A 19,593-nucleotide genomic window follows, 5' to 3' on the forward strand; every position below is an offset into this window, starting at 1 on the left:
TGGGTCTGACCCACACTGTTGGCTGCAAACAAACAAACAAAAACCCAATTTCTGCAGTCCCACATAAACACCCCTAGACCCTTATAGCCATGACAGCATTAGTCAGTCAGTTGGTTTCCCAATGGCTTACAAAGATAACTGTCTAGAACATTCCTGAACACAATCCTACAGACTATAAATTCACGAATGCACAAATATTGCTCTCTTGACCTCAGCCGGGTCTTCGGTTCACAACCTGGTTCAGAACTTGGCCACAGGTGCATATCAAACTCATTTCCCATCCGTGTGCTTGGACTCCAGGGGACTGCGCTCTCAGGCAGTGAGGGGACACGTTGGATAAGTGGGTTTTCTGGCAGCTGGAAGGTGAGGTGGAGATGCTGATGATCTCAGATGAATTCCAATTACACTGCTTGAGTGGTTTCTGCACCCGAGGCTGAGAGGCAAAAGCCATATGTTACATGTGTGTCGGGTCAGTGTTCCACAGGAAACAATGAGGAGAGCGATGGAGAAGAGCTTACTAAAGGTCTGGTTACAGAGGGTTGGTGGATTAAGCAAACCAGTATAGGGTGAGGAAGGCCTTTGGGGCTGGTATGGAGGGGCTGTTTTTTTTTATCAGCTGTGTACCCAAGATCCTGTCTCTCCCAAACCCAAAAGAACAAAAACAATCAAACAAAACAATTGGGAGTGGGGGGGAGGGAAGAGGGAGGGAAAGAGCTATAGCCCTGTCTGGCATGAGCAGAGCTATAACACTTAGAGGGGGCTGAGTGACCAAACAGTCCCAGTTCATTCCTCCCACGTTTATATCAACATTTGGTGCCTCCTTTTGCTTAGTACGTTGTAACCAAGAAGTGGAAAGGGGCCTGTTGGGTAATGTAGTCCAAGGGCTTCAGATTCTAGGACATAAAGTGGGGTAAAGGGGTGTGGTGTTATAATTTACAACATGAAACAGCTTCAGTCATTGTCCCTGTTCTTAGCATAGAACTCACCAAAACTTCTGCAATTTCTGAAGTTATCAGAGGTATAAAGAGGAGAATAATAAACCCTTTGAACCCCCTGAATTTATGCTAATAGGGTAAGATTTGGAAAGTCCTTCAAGAAGAAGTCTGGTTGCCAGGGAGACGACCCCTTGACCAGAGGTTCACTTTTCAACCTTCCCCTTGGAGAGAGGAGAGGGGAAGGAGATGAAACAGATTAACACTAGCCCAGGATTTAGTCAGACCCACGCAAGGAAGCTTCAGAAACTAAGCATTTCAGAGGTGACCACAAGTAGGAGCCAGGAGGGAACGTACCTAGACAGGACTCAGAGGTTCTGTGCCACCCCTCTGACACCCCCAAACTCTGTCACATCTTTCCTTAGATGTCCAAAGAATGATACTCCTAAAACAAGGTGATTTTTTTCCCCCTTTATGTTATGTTGAACAATTTTATCAGACAAAAATGAAAAGTCTTTTGAAAAAGTGTGAATCTAGATTCCTACCACTCTGGTACTCCCCACCCCAGCCCTGAGAGAAGCCTTCCTCAAAAGCTTTTTATCCTGACTGGATTTTCCCAAATAAGAACTGTGTGGCCTCCAGTCTTCTTACTGCAATGTCATTAGCTATAGAAAAAAAGACTTGGTCTGTCAACACACCTGGACAAGTGTCTGCCGGAGACATCTGCCCTCCGTTTCAGTCCCATAGAAAATAATGTGCAAACTGTTGTCTGTTCGGTGGGCCAAATGTAGTCTGAGGCCATTATGCGTTCTCTAGCACAATCCAGCTCCTCCCTCCAGAATCATTTTCTTCCTTGATGATCCCCAAGTTCTGCCCCGCCTACAGAAAAATCACATTTACTGGGCAGGTGAGCTAATCACACTGCAACGGCCTCCAACAAAAGGATACAGCTCTGTTTTTTCTCTAAGATTTGCTTTTGTCTTTTCCGAGACAGGGTTTCTCTGTGTAGCCCTGGAACTCACTCTGTAGACCAGGCTGGCCTAGAACTCAGAAATCCACCTGCCTCTGCCTCCCAAGTACTGGGATTAAAGGCGTGTGCCACCACTGTCCGGCCTTTGCTTTTGTCATTTTTGTGCCACTGGATCTTCTGAAGACAGAGGGAAATTCCCTCTTATCTCTTCTGTTCTTTTCCTTCCTTCGTTCTTGTCTTATCTCCACCTACTCCTCCCCCTCCTTTTTCTTATCCCTCCCCCCCTCCTTTTTCTTATCCCTCGCCCTCTCCCCTTCTCCTTCCTCCTCCCTTTTCTCTTTCTTCTCTGTGTGTGTCTGTCTGCCTGCCTGCCTGTCTGTCTGTCTGTCTTACTTTCTGAATAGCCATATGTTGCCAGGCCAACCTTGAACTCTCTTGAACCTTGTAGCTAAGGATGACCTTGAGCTTCTGACCCTTCATCTTCCACCTCCTGGTTGTTGGGCTTGCACCATCTTGTGGTCTGTGTGATGCTGGGGACTGAGCCACATCCCCTGCACACTCATCCTTTCTACTTGCCTGTGTGCTAGTTTTGCTTTGCTTTTTGTTTGCTTGTTCTGAAACAGGGTCTCTCTACATAGTCCTGGCTGGCCTTGAACTCACAGAGATCCACCTGCCTCTGCCTCCCTAAGGTTAAGGATGTGGGCCACCAGGCCTGGCTCATGTGCTACTTTTGTATTACTGTAACAAAATCTCACGGATAATCAACCTGGGAAGGCTCACTTATCACAGTTTTGGAGGTTTCAGTCTAGGGTTACTTATCCCGGGATTTTGTCTACACTGTAAAGCCATGCATCACGGTGGGGGCAGTGGTGAAGGAAGCTGCTTCCCCGGTGGCATCTGGGAAGCAAAAGTGGGGAGGATGTCTGGGGGGGGGTGGTTCTAGGTCCCAATGTTCCTTTCTAGAGCATGCCCCAATAGGACTAGGAACTTCTAACTAGGCCCCATCTTTGAAAGATCCTCCTGTTAGTGCCAATGCTGGGGACCAAGCCTTTCGGGAATATTCCAGATCTGAACTGTAGCAGGCTGCCCCTAGGCTTTGCCGTTCCATGATAAACTAGTGTTTTAATAGCCTGCTTTCCTGGGTTCTGAGGGCTGTTCTCACACACAGGCAAACTTGGGAAGGACTCAGGCTCCTCTGGAGCCACTTAGTCAGAAGCAGAACCAGTTGCCTGGACTTCCTGATGGTCCTGGAGTAGGGGATGACTTTGTGGGACTGGGATGTAGGGAACAATGAAATCAGGGTGGGCAGGCACTATCTCTGGGCAGCAGAATGAACTCTGTGAAGTGCAGCATTGAAAGTTAAATCCCAGATGGGGAATCACTTTTAGAGGGGAAAGAGACCAGCGTTGGCAGTTGGGCTGAGTTTGAGGTAGGCTCAGTATCACTGAGTATCTGCTGTGTGCCAGACTCTTTGTTAAATGCATACATCATCACAGACCTTCCAGGGAACCCATCATTTTCATCTTACCAGTCTAAATGAGGTTCAGAGATTCTCAATGCTTTGTTAAACATAGAAATAGCATTCAGACTCGAGATCAACCAGCTGCAAAGGCCAAACCCTGTGACTCCAGCGTCTGCCTTTTGGATGCTACAAACTGATTTTGATGACCCCCACCCCCACCTCCAGAATTTCTAAAGAACTATTAATGCGGAGATTAACGTTCCCAGACAGCATATTTACACATAAAATCCTGGCTATCTGACACCTGCGGAAAAACTGGAGGTTTGGAAATCTTAAGCCAACATGCAGCTGTTGTCTGAAACTGAGCAATAGCTGCCCCAGTTAGATAGGAGGTTTGTTCTAACCTTCGCCACAAATGCCACCACTCGCTATTGTCCCAAACTGAGGTTAAGTTGCCATTTCTTACCCTGTCTAGATGCTGCCTCTTTTTGCAACTGGTGCACTCTACTGGTTTATGTTTATATATGTGTGTGCTTTTGTATGTGTGTGTGCTCTTGGGTGCACGCGTACATGGGTCTGAGTGTGGAGGGAAAATGACCACCTTACCGTTGCTCCTCAGGAGTAGTTCACCATAGATTTTGAAGCAGAGTCTCTCTGAGTCCCGGAGCTCACTGTCTAGACCAATCTTGGCCAGTAGGCCTCAGGTTTCCTCTCGTCTCTGCCACCCCGTTGCTATGATTACAAGTGTGAGCCACTGCAGCTGCTATTTTTTCCCTATAGATCCCTAGGACTGACCTCAGGTCCTTAGGCTTTCAAGGAAGGCACTTTACCTTTCAAACCACCTCCCTAGCTCTGTATATTTATGTTGTCTTCCTAGTTCTAGTAGGTGCTTGGCTCCAGTCTCCAACATACCCACTTCCCTAAAATTACAAGCTGATCTATTAGAATTTGGGCATGCATTGCACCTTCATTCGTGTGTGGCTTCCTTCCCTTTCAATGTTTACATTCATGCTTTATAGTATACTTATTATCCCAATCCAATAGTCACAGTTATAATTACAAGTAGATTATGCATGCACTCTGGCTACATATGCCCAGAAGCACTTCTCCTTGTTGACTGTGAGCTAGGCTTTGAAGATAGTGGTCTTCATCCCTAGCTTTACAACATCTGTGTAAAGCTCTGAAAATATCTTCAGCTTTGCAGGCCTAGTCTATGGGAGACTGAACCCAATGGTTCATGCACACTAAGCCAGCACTTTACTACCGAATTGAATCCCAGCCCCTTTGATTCAGAGTTTCTATTTTATGATGAAGTCTCATCAAATTGCCTGAGTCAGCCTCAAACTCACTCAAGGCAGGCCTTGGATTTGAAATCCTCCTGCTCTACCCTCCCACACCACTGGGATTCCACATCTGTACCACTGGGCATAGATGGTGTTTTTGGTGTTAATGTTGTTGCTGGTGGTTTGTTTTGTTTTCTTCAATCTGGATGATGGAGGTATTGATATGATCTATAGGAAAAATATTTCAAAAATCAAAATGCGAGCAAGCCATCAAGTGCCTCTCTGAGACAAGTCAAGGGGTACACTATGTGGTGGCTGGTCTTGGAGGGTGACTGGAAGACTCCAGAGGCTGTAAAGCCGTGAGGTCAGGGTTGCAGTGCCACCCATCCTCACCCCACCAGCAACGAGGACTGAATCTCAGGTTCACTACCAGCTGTGCATGTGTTCCTGGGACAGCGGCAGCCTGGGACAGCGGCAGCCTGGCTCTCATGAGAAGAGCAGGCATGAAGCTTCCTTGCTTGCATTCTTCTCCCTCCGTCCCCCAGCCTGCACCTCCTTTCCCAGAGAGAAGACTCTCCTGTCCTTCACCCCAAAGTTCTCTGTTGCCTGAGATTCCTCCTGGCCCAGAGAGAGCCAGGATTAAATGGAGATAAATTGAGGGGAGGGTGTCAGCATAGTGCAAGCTCTAGTTATGGTCATGACTTTCCTACATCCCTCAGGGAAACTGGAACCCTGAGACCAGGCATTTGGTATCTTCTCAAGGAGGGGCTGGTCAGCCCCATGGTGAGAAGACCTACATGTAGGTAGGATCTCTGTGGTGGGATGTCCCCTGCCTGACCTTTTGTTATTCCAGTGGCCAAGATTGTGTTGCGATTTCTCTTTAATCCTCAAGGTACAGGGAAGTCCAATCAGCCAGGATGGAAGCCCGTGAGGGAGTAGAACGGAGATGAACAAATGTCCCCTGCTCAAGACAAAGGACCTGCAGTGCTAAAGCTGAGACTGTCAGGGCAAGGTTGGGTGTCTAAGGGTCCTGGAAGGTGCTGGAATTCAGGCCTCAGGAAACACTGCCCAAAGTGCACTGTGAGTAGGATTTAGGGTCTGTGGAAAGTCAGAGAGCCCCAGAGGAGGAAGCTAGTGCGGGTGGAGTTCACTGTGCTGTTTTTCCCTGTGCTTTTTCTTATGGGGCAGGAGGGACTAGAGAGATGCTGCTAGATCAGATTCCAGCGGAAGGGGCTATGGGCTGGGCTTCCCAGAGGCATGCCTGGTGGAGTGTCTTCACACATGACTCAAGTCCAACCCCCTGAAAGGTAGGTTTTACAGACTAGGAGACCAGGGTTTGAGAGGCTTAGAACCTGCTAAGTGTCAGTGTCCCCCAGATACAAAGTGCTAGAGTCTGCCCTGACCTCTGCTCTATTTGCCTTCGGTGCCTGCATGCTTAGCCACCATTTCTCCAGGTGGGCTTTCTGAACACGGGGATACTTTCAAATCATTCTTGCTGAAACTCAGAAGCTCAGCTTTTTTTGGTCTTCCTGTGCCCTTTGAGTACTTGATTTTCTACTCTTGGTTGGTTGGGGGTGTGGCTGAATGTAGGGAGAGGGGGCCAAATGTCAGTGCCTTCTATTTCTAACTTATTAACACCAGCTCAGGAGAGAAGGTCAGAGCTGTCAGTATAATTGAGGTGTTTGTGAATTTCAATTATCTTATAGAACTCCCCACTCCCAGTCCAGACAGTCTATGGCTAAGTCTAGTCTAGAATCCAGGAGTGAGGCATGCTATCTAAAGCACATCTCAGCTTCTGTATGTGGAGGTGATGTGCATAATCTCACTCTCATCAAAATTAAAATATTACTTAGAACATCTGCATATATGTCACTTGCCTTGGTGCTGTGACAAATGCATTGTCAACTTGTACAAGTTGTAACAAAACAACTCAAGGAAGAGAGGGTTTATCTTGACTCACAGTTCAGGGTCCTATCCATGGTGGAGGGAAGTCTCCCGGCACAGGCCTGCAATGGCTGGTCACACAGCTGCCACAGTAGGAAACAGAGTACTGAATTCTTAGTGCTCAGCCATCTTTCTCCTTTTTAAACAGTCCAGGAGCCCCCAGCTCATGAAATGGTACTTCCCACATTTACAGTGTATCTTCCCATTTCAATTAACCTAACTAATATGCTAAATATGAGGTCCTGATAGATCCTGGCAAGTTGATAAGATTAGCCATTGTAATGAGAGAGACTGGTAATCAGGTGAAACTTTGCTGACTGGGATCTACTACAATGTTGGGGAATCCATTTGAGCAGAAGGTATTCTTACAGCTGAAGGAAATCCATCCACCCATTCAGTCATTCTACAGGCAATTACCAGATGTCTCTTATGGGCCAGCACAATAGTGGGCACTGTGATGACGTAGAACTGAGACTAACTACATCCTTTTCCTCGTGGGGTTCCCAGGTCAGCCAGCAACTGATAGGCTACTGGATAGCCACGAAGAAAGGGTACACATTTCAGGGAGGTCACAACAGCCAAGATCTGGTGTGTAAAACTAGTGTGCTTAGGACTAGGGAGAGACTGGCTTGGCTCACAGAGTACAGGGAGGGACAAAGGAATACAGAAGGAATCTCCAGGAAGGAAGGGAGGGAGGGAGGGAGGGAAGGAAGGAGGGAGGAAGGGAGGGAGGGAGGGAGGGAGGATCCAGAATTAGACACTTGGAAGGTCTAAGGGTCAATGACAACAAACGTGGGAGCTGCCAAACCTAGGGCACCAATGATGAGTTCTAAAGTTCACCCAAGAGCTTGTTATGTGTTATAGATCTAGGGCACTTCCTGGGCAGAGCTGGAACTCATCTAGAGGTGGGCTTTGGAGAATGGAAAAAACTTCAGAGATTATAGCTTTCTATGACTATAAAAAATTAGTGAGACAGACATTTTATAAAGAGAAAAGATCTATTCTGGCTTGCAGTTTTGGAGGCTACAGGCCATGGTTGGTTGTTTTGGGCCCTGGGGTGAGGCAGCATATCTTGGTGTGAAAGTACAACAGAGCAAAACTGCTTATCTTACGGACAGGAGCAAAACAATACGGGGCTAGGGGCTCACTATCCCATTTATGGATGTACCTCCAATGACCTAAGGCCCTCCCCTACAGCCCCACCTCCTACAGGCTCTACTGATCCCCAGGAGTGATACACTGCAGTCAGCCTTTAACACATGGACTTTGTTGAACACTTAAGATCCAAAAGGCATTCCAGTGGTGGAACTTGCCTGACATTGGCAGAGCAGGTAGAAAGCAGAAGGTTGGCTTTAGGTAGGCCAGCCTACTGAGGGACCTACATAAACTACAGAACAGGGCAAGCTGTAGTGCCTTCCTCTCTAGACAAGGGTGAGATCAGAGAGACGAAGAACACAGGAAGTTTGGGAGGCAAACGGACCTGGTACAGTTATTTATGGGTTACTTGTTCTAGACTTTCCTGGGCTTTGGTTTCTTCATCTGCAGATAGCCTCACTCAAACTTCTCTAGCAGAGCTGCTGTGAGGGCTGGAGCTGTACACAGGCTGTACAGCTTTTTCCTTTGCAGCTATGGGGAGCACTTCCTTTTGAGGTGACAAAGTGAAAGGTGAGTACTGTTTGGGGAAAGGAGAAAACTGGACCCTACCACAGATTTTTGGATGTGTGAGATTTTTCTCACAGGCCACATACTTACCTCTAGAAGAACTCATGATAAAAGAGGCAAGACTTTCCCAAGACCGGTCAGGCAAGCCTCTGCAGCTAAGGACTCAGGCTATCAAGGTTATCAAAGTCCCTAGCAGGATGCTGTCTGAACCCAGTACTTCAAGAAGGAGGAGCAGGCACCTGCCAGGCACCCCAAAGTGACTGTTTCAGAGATGTTTTACAATATACTGGTGCGCAGTTGATTCTCTGCCTGGAAGAATTAACACTGGGGCTCTGGGGCTTTGGCAGATCATCACAACCAGGTCTGGTGTGTGAGTAGCCATAGTCAGCCAGGTTCAAGGTGCCTTTCCTTAATCCTATCTAGAGCCAATAAACCTCTAATAAAAAGGAGAGGAGAGAATGAAGTGAGGTGTTTAAGGCAACATGAGCAGCTCAGTGTAGCTGGTATCAAAATCATAGAGTCATCTACAAAATTCGTTTGAATTCATATTGCATTTGACTACTTAAAGCCTGTGACATGAATCTCTGATTCTCCTGGGTATAATGCCAAGCTCCATTTCATTTAGTACCCACAACCATCCTGGATCCTAACACTGAAGGCATGAAGTCCTGAAAGCTCCCTTGACAGCTAGAGGATATCTATAGTCAGTGCCCACAGTGAGCGGGAACATGGTAGGGGAACCATGAGAACCTCCTCAAGCTGGCCTTCATCTCATCTTATCTAGAAGCAGCAGCACCTCATTCTTCAGGCTGTACTGATGAAGTTTGGTTTTCCCTGTGAGATAAAGATAGGGAGAGCTTTTGGATGTGGGTAGATTGGATCCTTGCCACTTTCTGTGATCTCCCCAAAGAACAGAGTGGAGAGTGTGGTTGTGTGGAGAGAAGGGATGAACACTTAACAACAGTCAGGCATGCTACAATTTAAATAGAGGACAGCCTTGCTGTTTAGCACGGCAACAAGATATAAATAGGTGCTAATAAGTAAAATCAGGCTAATTGCTGAAAAAGTACAACTCATAATAAGCCTGCTTTACATAATGTTTGCACACCCTAAAATCATTTAATACCTTTGGACTTTATCTTATCAGCATGGAAAATTGCCAACTTTGCCACTATTAGTGGTGGGATTTCAGGCAACTCTCTTCATTTGCCTGAGGCTCAATTTCATTGGCCATAAAATGAGACTAATAATTAACTTCTTATAAAAATGGACCTGATGAGGTAATGTGTAGGAAGGGCCTTTAAAAATTGGGAAGCACTGTACTGAGCTGTTTAGCAGTAATTGTTATAATAATTGTGCACAGCAAGTATATATTTCAGAGGGTAAAAATGGTTGAAAATGTAGTTTGAAAACCAACATTCAGGGTGCTCCAAAGGGCATGGGGCAAGGTTCACTAGGCAAGGTTCACAAGCATGAAGACTAGAGTTTGACCATCAGCATCCATGTGAAGATTTACAAAAAGCCAGGGGTGCGCACATACAATCCCAGCACTGGAGGTTGCTAGCCAGCCAGTCAAGCGGAACCTTTGAGCCCCAAATTCAGTGGGAGACTCTGTTTCCAGAGAACAAGGTCAAGAGATTGTGAGAAAGACACCGACATCAACCTCTGTCTTACATGTTCATGTATGGGCACTTCCCCAAGAATAATCTAGGATAACTACATACTAAACTCCTATTTTTTGTTTTTGTTTACAATGGAGTCTATAAATTAAAGGTATCTAAATCTTATCTCATTTTTTTGTATACTGTCCTCTTATTACATCACCTTTGGTCCTTTGGTATCTCCAGAAAACAACTTGTTTCTGAAAGAAACTTGGATGGTTCAAGTTCGTAGGTTAAGGTAGGTTTTCTTATGAATATATCTTCTGGGTTAAAAAACAAACAAACAAACAAACAAACAAAAAAACAACTAGATTAAAACAAGCACTTCACTGTGGATTAAAAACAATTGATGTTCTGTGGGATGGATTGAACTATTTAAAATCTGACATACATATTCTCACTATTAATATCTAGAAGTTCTGCTCTGTGAAGCCAGACCCGTTAGTTCCCCATTCAAGTTCTTTTTTTTTTGACTAAAAGCTACCAATGGCAGACCCCTGCTGGCCTAGAATGGTACTGTATAGGACACTCCAATTCCTACTAATGGATATATTGCCTAGAGATGAAAGAGCTGAGGTGTCAGATGTTAGAGGTTCCCCCTGTCTCTTTCTATGTGTGAATACCTGTGGAAAATGTTGGGTATCTTCCTCAATTGTTCATTCTGAAAAAAAATCATTGTATGTGTACGTGTGTGTGGAGAGTGTATTTGCATGCACTATATGCATAAGCCTGTAGCCTTCAGAGGAAGCAGTTGGATCCCAGAAGTTACAGGATCCTGGGAATGAAACCTATGTCTTCCAAAAGAGCATTCTTACCATGGAGCCCTCTCTGCAGCTCCACCTTTTTTGACACTGAGTCTTTCCACTAAATATGAAGCTTGCTTTATCAGCTAGGCTAACTGGTGAAAGAGGTTCAGGGATTGATCCTCCTGTCTCTGCTGTCCCTCCTGTCTCTGCTCCCTTCCAATGCTGGAGTGACCACAGATGAGTGACCTTGCTCAACATTTTACATGGGTGTTTGGGATGCACACTTGGTCTTGGGCTTGCATGACAAGCACTTTAACCACTGAGCCATCTTGCCAGCACTACCTCTATTGCTAAGTGCCTAGGTTTGTCAAAAGTATGCTAAAGTGGGGGCAAGAAGAAAGGCTGGATTTTTCTACAATGGAGGAGGGCTCTTTAAGGGGAATCATGGATCCCAGTCTCCTGGTAGGGTAGTTTGGGCTTGTATTTCTGTCCTCACAGCTTTATGCTCTGTGGCTAACAATAGCTTATAGGTAGTGCTAAGGGTTTTCAAATGTGTTCATATTCATTGTTCAGTGCATATTCTAACCCCATCAGGCACAGCTTTCTCTCTCAAATGCACAGAAGGGGGACTATGGAGGGTCAAGGGCAAATGCAATGTTCAAGGACACATGTAAAGGGGGTCAAAATAGGAACTAGAGTCTGCAGGATAAGGAATACCCAGGACTTAATTCTTTTCCTTCTTATAATCACTATTCCCTCCTCTTTCATGAAACTGGAATAAAATGGGATCCACTTCTATGAGGATCCTGAGGAAAGGAAACACAAGGACAAGAAGAACCCAAGAAACTTCTGAAGAGCATAGGTCAGGTTGGATGACCCCCCCCCCCCGTCCTGATGATGCAAACTGGAGGGAGCAGTACTAGTTTGTAATGAGTTGACAGTATAGGCAGACAACATTACCTGTGTCCAAGTCCAACCTTGGTGTTGTCTATAATAGACAGAAAACAAAGCCTGAAGAACAGACTAAAAGCAGGAGGAGCAGGCTGGAGGGAGGAGGACCTACCCCATCTCTGCTTGAGACCTCACAGAGGACCTCTTTTGCCCCTCACAGAAGAACAGGCTATGGAGGTTTGCCAATGGCCAGAAGTCAGGATCTTCGACCCACTTAGTGTACCATGACCCAGGGTGTCTTTGGCCTCTTAACCCTTGCTCTTCTTCTCTGCAGGGCTTGTGTCTCTGGTTTGGCTTGAATGACACAAACCCAGTCTTCATAAGAAAACTCAATCATCACTTCATTCCAATCTCAGAGAATGTTCCATGATTACACAATGGCAAGCCGTAATTGCCAATCCAGACAAGGAAGTGATTTTCAGATGTGTTGTTGGCCAAGTCAGCAGGCTGTAGAAACCCACCCTGGCGTTCTGCAGTGTTCTTCCATATGATGGACTCTTAAGATTCATAGCCAGTTCCCTGTGGAGACCTATTTCCATCATTATCATTCCTATGCCAAAAACTCTTGCATGTGTCAAAGTTTTAAAGAGGTTTAAGTATTTGATTTTAATCTTATTTTTGGTTTTTCGAAACAGGGTTTCTCTGTGTGTAGCTCTGGTTGTCTTGGAACGTGCTCTGTAGAGCAGACTGACCTCAAACTCACAGAGATATACCTGCCTCTTCCTCCCAAGTGCTGGGATTAAAAACATGTGGCTGTCCAGCAAGTATTTGTTTTTATTATTTTAAATTATGTTCGTTTTTGTGTGTGGCATGTATGAATCCCACTTGAAGCCCTAAGTGTTAGGTTTCCTGGACACATGGCTCACAGTTTTCTGTCGGTACAGGGAATAAACAGCAGAGCAGAATGTGCCCTTAATCACTGAGTCATTGTTCCAGCTCAGACAAACACATTTCCAGGAATACAATTGGCTATTGCTGATTTTCTCTTCTAAAATACCTGCTTTGATACTTCAGTAAAAATTTACTATAGTAATGCTATTATCCATAACTATCCAATCAACCTAGTAGTTCATTTAACCTCTGTAGACTCTGCTTGAACTGTCTTGTTTTTTCTGTCACAGCTTTGAAGAGCATCATAAAATGCAACGGTGAGCTCCAATTTCAGGCCACATGTGCTACATATCCCTAAAACTAAGTCCCCATGTGCTCCTGCACAAACATGAATACAACATAAATGTACACATTCATACAAATGTATACAAATTAAAACTTCAAATCCCTTGAGAGGTGTGACCCCGTACAACTGAACATCACATCATCAACAGCTCCGTCCATGTATGCATGTATGTATCATTCAAGGACTACAATGGGTAATGTTTACTAGTCCCTGGAGACAAAGGGGAGGAGTCAAGGATATGGGTGAGAGAAAGGGAGTAGAGAAAAAGACAGCTGTACCTGCCAAGTGGGGCTATTTATTCTTTACCATTGCTAAATCCTCCCATGACATTCCAGGGGGTCTAATAATCTCCTAAGAAAATGCCACCCTTGTGTCTCCTTTTACATGGAAGTGCATGTACTCTGTATCAGACATCCTATTACTACATGTGGGGGAGTGGTGATCTGGGGGGTAGGGCGGAGGGAGGTCACACACATTTCTAAAGCAATGGTGTCCTAACTGAATTACCAAACACACACACACACACACACACACACACACACACACACACACACACACACACAATGATTTATCTTTTGGGGTAAAAGAAAGGTGGGGCAAACACTTCACTTAAATTATAATGAAGTGGCAAAAAATTCCTTCCAAGAATGCCTTTCAGGGAAACAGTTGTATGAGGTTGCAAGAAAGACTTTGAGAGCCATTTGGAAGAGGGTGGGGTGAGACCCCAGGAGGGATAAGCTGGACTAACAACAGATGGCTGCTGAATGATCTTCTAAGAAGAGGTTAGAGCTTTTTGTTGAGCATGGGATGCAGGTGCAGCATAGCTCCAGCAACACACACCCAAGCTCTTCATGCTGCCTCCACCTCTCCTTTAAATAACTGTTGATCTAATATTGAAAGAACAGCAGCTTGCAGGGGCACAGAGGCATTTTTTATCCTGATGTGCACATATTTCCCTCTGGTGTTGAGTGCACACACTCTCCAGCACCTCCCACCCACATGTTGCTGCCTGTCACACCAAAACTTGTGTCTGAAGGTTCTTCTGTGGTCTCAAGGGTAACATAATAGTGAAGACATGAAAATAGTTAATGGCCAGTTCTGTTAGCAGCAAGACAAAAACAATGCCTTCTCTTCTTTCTTGTGTTATTGGGTCTGAATCCAAGCAAGGCATTGCACATGCTGGGCAAACAGCCATTGTGCCCCATGAGAGTTTACACTTGGGCTTCTAGATCAGAACATGGATGTAAACTCAAATTGGGGTAAAGGAGGCCTGCTTGGAATATTCCTAAGGTAGAACCCTTAAACAGGCCCGTGTGGCTTTTAGTTGACATACAGTAAGAACCCTAGCTGAAGCCTGGGCAAGATTAACTAAGATTTTACAATTACAGAGCTGGAAGAAGATGGAAAGTCTCCATCTTAGAGGACTCTACCTTTATTTTAGGAGTATGTAGAAAGACATGGTTGCTGGAGATTGCACAGTGTTGGTGGGAAAGTAAGGATGGGAGTTAGGTTTCTCAACTCTCTTCCCTGTTATTCTAGGACAAACAGGTGTCTATTGGTGGTACCACCTGTTTCAGACATTGTGTCTTCACGTTATCAGCATCATGATATAATATGTGAAGAGAACATATTCACAAAATGTCTGAATAGCTACATCAGGTGAGCAATTTTGTTAGTACTGGTAACAGCAGCTAACACTACGAACAGCTACGAAGAATAAACAAACACACTATAATCTGAAGTTCTTGCAACAGGTTTAACAGCCTGAAGGAGGATCTAAAGGCTCTGTGTGGGATAATGTAAGGACACAGTCTATCCACAGCATCTATCAGTCAACAAAAGCTACCTTTATTTTTTTTTTTTAAGGCTTGTTTACTTCCTAAGTTAGGAAAAGACAGTATTAGAACCAAGACTGTTTACTTCTGAAACCCAGACTCAGGAGCAAGTCTCACTTCATGTTCCAAAGGCAGAAGACACATGCTAATTCTTCCTAGAGACATCACAGTAGCATTAAGCAGTAATTCCTGCTAACTGTCCTCTCCTCCGCACCTCCCCCCCCCCCCCAAAAAAAAGCTAGGTCTCAATTCTGTTTTTTATTTCATTCCCTCACTCTTTGTTCCATCGTCCGGAGACTCTCCTCTACTGACACACGCAAAATCAATTACATCACATTATCTGATGCTAGTTGTGTTTATAACATAGAAGGCAAAGAATGTTTTTTTTTATGAGCAGAGATTTTGTTTTTCTATTGCTATCTCCCAAGGGAAACAAATATTTTCTCTGGAGTTGGACAATGTGTGTGGTTTGGGAGCTGAGTTGACAAAGGGCTGGGTCCACACCACACCTTATTTTCTCTTATGTGAAAGGATCTAAGCTATTTCCCCCCTCCCCCTCCAAACCAAATCCTCTTACTCCAGAACAATGATCCAAGCTGAGAAATTTCCCAAACATCTGAAACCCGAGGATATGTGTCTGGGATCCTTGAAGTTCATGGTTTCCAGATGGAGACTGGAAGAAGGGGTAAAGGAATGGAAGGAAGTAGGTGGGTGAAAGATGGGGGAAGCCTGAACTCTGGCTCACTTCTGTCTGTTGTGGTATATGCCAGCTGATGATAGGCCAGGCGAGGCAGCAGTCATTCCTCTGAGACCTGCCAGTGGTGAGGAGGAAGCAGGCCATTGTGAAACTGTCTTACCCAGGGCAGTGATGACCTTCAGTAGCACAATGTAAAAGAATGCCCATGGCTTGGCTCTCAAGAGTGGAGTAAACATTCTGCATGGGTACCACTTTGTACCCCACAAGTGGTAGTCCCCAGGTGACTGGCTCTTTCTCTGAGACTTGTCCTCTTGTCAGAGGTGGGGAAGGCTTAGCAAGCAACTTTAGTAAATGACAGGCAAGTATATTTGGAAAAATGAGGGATAGGTATGATTTCAATAGGAATGCTTTTCTTAAGAGCAGACAAGCACTATCTTCCAGGGTAAATGTCTTCTAATCTCTCAGTTAACAAGTACAAGTGTTGAGACACTAATCATCGTTCACTTTTGCCCCTTTCCTGTTTTTTTGTTTGGATTTTTTTGTCTTTGTTGTGTCTTGCTTCTGTAAGCGCAGCCTGGGCTTGGCCACAGGTATCCTCTCATTCTGCTATGAATGGAACTGGAAAGTATGATGCAAAATGAAATGCATTCAGAGAACAAATACTGTCTTCTCACTCGTAGGAAGAAACTAAAGAAGTCAACCTTGTAGAAAAAGAGGATGAATTAGAGGAACTACAGGTTAAGAAATGAATCTTAAAGAAAACAGAAGACTACAGGAACTACAGGTATAAATTAAAAAAATGAATCCCACAGAACAAGAGAGTGGAATAGAGGAACTAAAGGTAGAAACCAAAGAAGTGAATGTCACAGATGGAGTAGAATAGGGGAACTAAAGACTGTAAGGGTAGGGAATACAGCTTGGGTAAATGGGGACCAAAATACAGTTATATGAGGAGGAATAAGTTTTGTTTTTTTGTACCATCATAGGTGACTACAATTTATAACAATCTGCTGCCCATTTTTAACAAGAGAGCATGCCCACTTCATTGCTATCAGTGGTTTGTCATTTCAACCCAAAACCACCCTTCCTTCCACTCTCACCATGACCACTGTCTTAAGTAGTCTCCTATGGTGGTGGTTCTGGCCTCTTGGAATAGGTTGAATTTAATTTTAGGATAAAGCCTACACCTGGGTACAAAAGGTCTCTTAATGGATGTTGAAACAAATTAAGTTACTTTCAGTTAATATCCCCAACATCTTGATGTTACAATAAAATAGCATGTAGCCAACAGCTACATCCTTGGACCTAATGTTCTCAAAGTCAAGCAGAGGGCTCAGTCTCTTCTGAACCTCATCTGCTGGCCTGGGACACAGGAATGTTTTAAAGTGCTCTGGTTTAGAGAAGCAAAGAGAATTTCCTGTAGTGACATGCCTGCTGACCCATCTTACTCTGAGGCCTGAAGAAACCACCTCTGCAGGCTGAGTGGCACTCAGAGTTAAGATGTTTTTGGAGAAGGGCATGAATCTGGGACCTGGGACAGACATTATCATTGGGAAAGCAAGAACATTTCTCACCTCTCTCCTTTCCTGTAGCTGACTGCATGGTTCTGAAGTGAAATATGATTTAATCTCTTCTACAAAAGGTATACATAATGTTGGTTGCCAAGAAATGATGAAAAATATTTAAGTAGAAGGAAGATGGTCGGTTGACATTATAGTAAAAGACAAAATTCTTATTGTAACCAACAGCAAAAGGCTAGGTATGGAAAAAATCTTTGCTGGTGCAGTGTGAAACTGCTTAACACAACTCTTTCTATACATAACCAACACAGCACTGATTTTCTTTTTCTTTTTTTTTTCTCAAGACAGGGTTTCTCTGTATAGCCCTGGCTGTCCTGGAGCTCACTTTGTAGACCAGGCTGGCCTCAAACTCAGAAATCTGCCTGCCTCTGCCTCCCAAGTGCTGGGATTAAAGGCATGCGCCACCACCACCCGGCCACAGCACTGATTCTATAACATGCCATAATCACTGGAAGGACAGTCAGTTCCACTTGAATGTTCCTGAATTTGGAAAAAAAAACGTTTGGGTTATCACAACAGGGACAGGTTACTCCAAAGTCCTCAGTGACCTATGAGAAACGAATTGAATCTCCATTGCAGGCTTTAGTATGTGCATTCCACCAGGATTAGAAGTCAACTGCCCTTTGGTTGATGACACTAACACACAAGGTCAGAAAAAGCTCTGCAGACAAAGTTCTATAGAGAGGGAATGCTATCCGACTCCATGTTCACTTTGCTTCTGAATTCTCCTAGAACTAGCCAACAGTTTTCTAGGCTGATATTGCGTTGACATAAGGTTGATTCTTCTTGTAGCACAGACTTGGAAAAATAGAAGTGAAAGTCTGTTATCACAGGTTAAATTGTGTTACACTCAATTTGCAGAGGGTCTAGCTTCTTTTTATTATACTCCTGATTTTGTTGTAATGACTATTGCCTAAAATAAATGGGCAATCGACAGAGGCTTAGGGATGCCTAAGTGATTTTTATAATAGCAGTATTTGTTGTTGCAGAATTTGACCTGTATTCTGGTTATTAGTTTTATTCATCACATTGAAAACTCGGCACTTCTATTGTTCATGCCATTATATGCAAAGCAATGTAGCATGAAAGTCACTTATAAAGCTAGAGGAAAAACCTCTCTGAACAGAAGAGTCTCACGGAACAATGAACTCTCAGCTGAGTAGATGTACATTTTGTTTAGCTAAATGTTCTGGATTGTCAAAAGGGTTATTCCTTTTAATCCCAGGGTTTTTCTTCTTTTCTCTCTTTTCTCTCTCTCTCTAACCATCTGTGTCACAAGCATTTAAAAAAAAAAAAACTTGCTCTACAAATATTTACCTTTGAATCCCCCTCCCCCCTTCTCTCCTGCTCAGTCATTATTTTGACTGAGTACACTGGTACCCTTTTGGAACTAAGCATCCTCTAGAAATGAGATCTGAGCTCCTTTGGCCCACCTGGCATTTTGTCTACTGCTGTCACTTTTTCTTCCTTGACTCTGGTTTCTCTGGAAGCCCACTCCTCTTCCTTAAATTCAATCTCTGTGGACCTGAAAACTAGTCAAGCATTAACAATTGTGTGAGAAGTGAGAACAGTTCTGGGAAGGTGCCCAATGGTAGGACATATGGCATCTTGCATGTTTGCTTCCTGGCATTTATTTCCACTGGGCAGAAGGCTTGCCTGCTTAGTTTTTACTTGTTAGTCATTTTTGAAAGAGTTGCACTTCTTCGAAGGTTTTCCGAGTTGTCTCAATTATTCATTTCCAAGCCATTTGTTTGGATTTATATTCATAAGCTATGATTATATGACGTTATCAGATGGCTGAGACCAGGTAAATGGTGACAACTAAAACCTCAAGGAGCATGGAGATTGTGAGCCATTTTTTATGTGGCAAATGGCATATTGTAGTCATCTCAGGCATGGGACTACATCAGGTGGCTAAAGCCATCTTTATGATGCTTAATTAAACTATGGACTCTGTATCAGAGCTGGCTGGCTCTGGAGAGTCTAAGTCCACAGTCAAAGCAGCAGTGAACACTGTCTCTCGGTGATTCCATTATTTACTGCCTTAAAATGAAGGAGGTAAAGCACAGCTCTGAGCCAGAAAAGAATTGCACTGCTGCCTTTAGTCCTTCTATTGTCCTGTTTTCCAGGCTATACAAAGCAAGGGCCCAATAGTTACCTCACAGCTGAACTGTATAGACAGAGTGCCAGGCACAGCATGTTATTTATCAAACCAGATGACTCAGTATGGCTAGGTATGAAGAGCAGACACCATAGTCTGTTAGCCTTGATTTAAATCCTAGCTATCTGCTTATTAAAATATCTCTAAGTATAAACTCAGAGAGGATAGTATTAGTGCTTTGAGAATTGAATAGGGCAATGTGACAAGTAGCAAGGAGAGCCCCGGCCTAGACAAAGAGCTGACTAAATGGTAGCTATTACTGTTAACAAAAATTAAATGTTTTAATCTAGAAACTGCAATATTTAACAAACAGATATTCAGGGCAGCCACTGAATGACTCCAAATGGTCTTGTTTCTCATTTATTTGTTGAGACATCCTTCCTTCTTATTGAAAGGCTGGTAGCCTGATTTCCTGTTGAGCATATTTCACCCTGGTGCCTTGTGAAGACCAGGAGAGATTCCAAATAAGCTGCAATCTCATATTTTTATAAGTCTAAAGGAAATGAAGCTACATGTAAACAGAATCAAGAAA

The sequence above is a fragment of the Mus pahari genome, chromosome 3 (assembly GCF_900095145.1).
Source record: "Mus pahari chromosome 3, PAHARI_EIJ_v1.1, whole genome shotgun sequence".
In the NCBI taxonomy this organism is placed as follows: domain Eukaryota; kingdom Metazoa; phylum Chordata; class Mammalia; order Rodentia; family Muridae; genus Mus; species Mus pahari.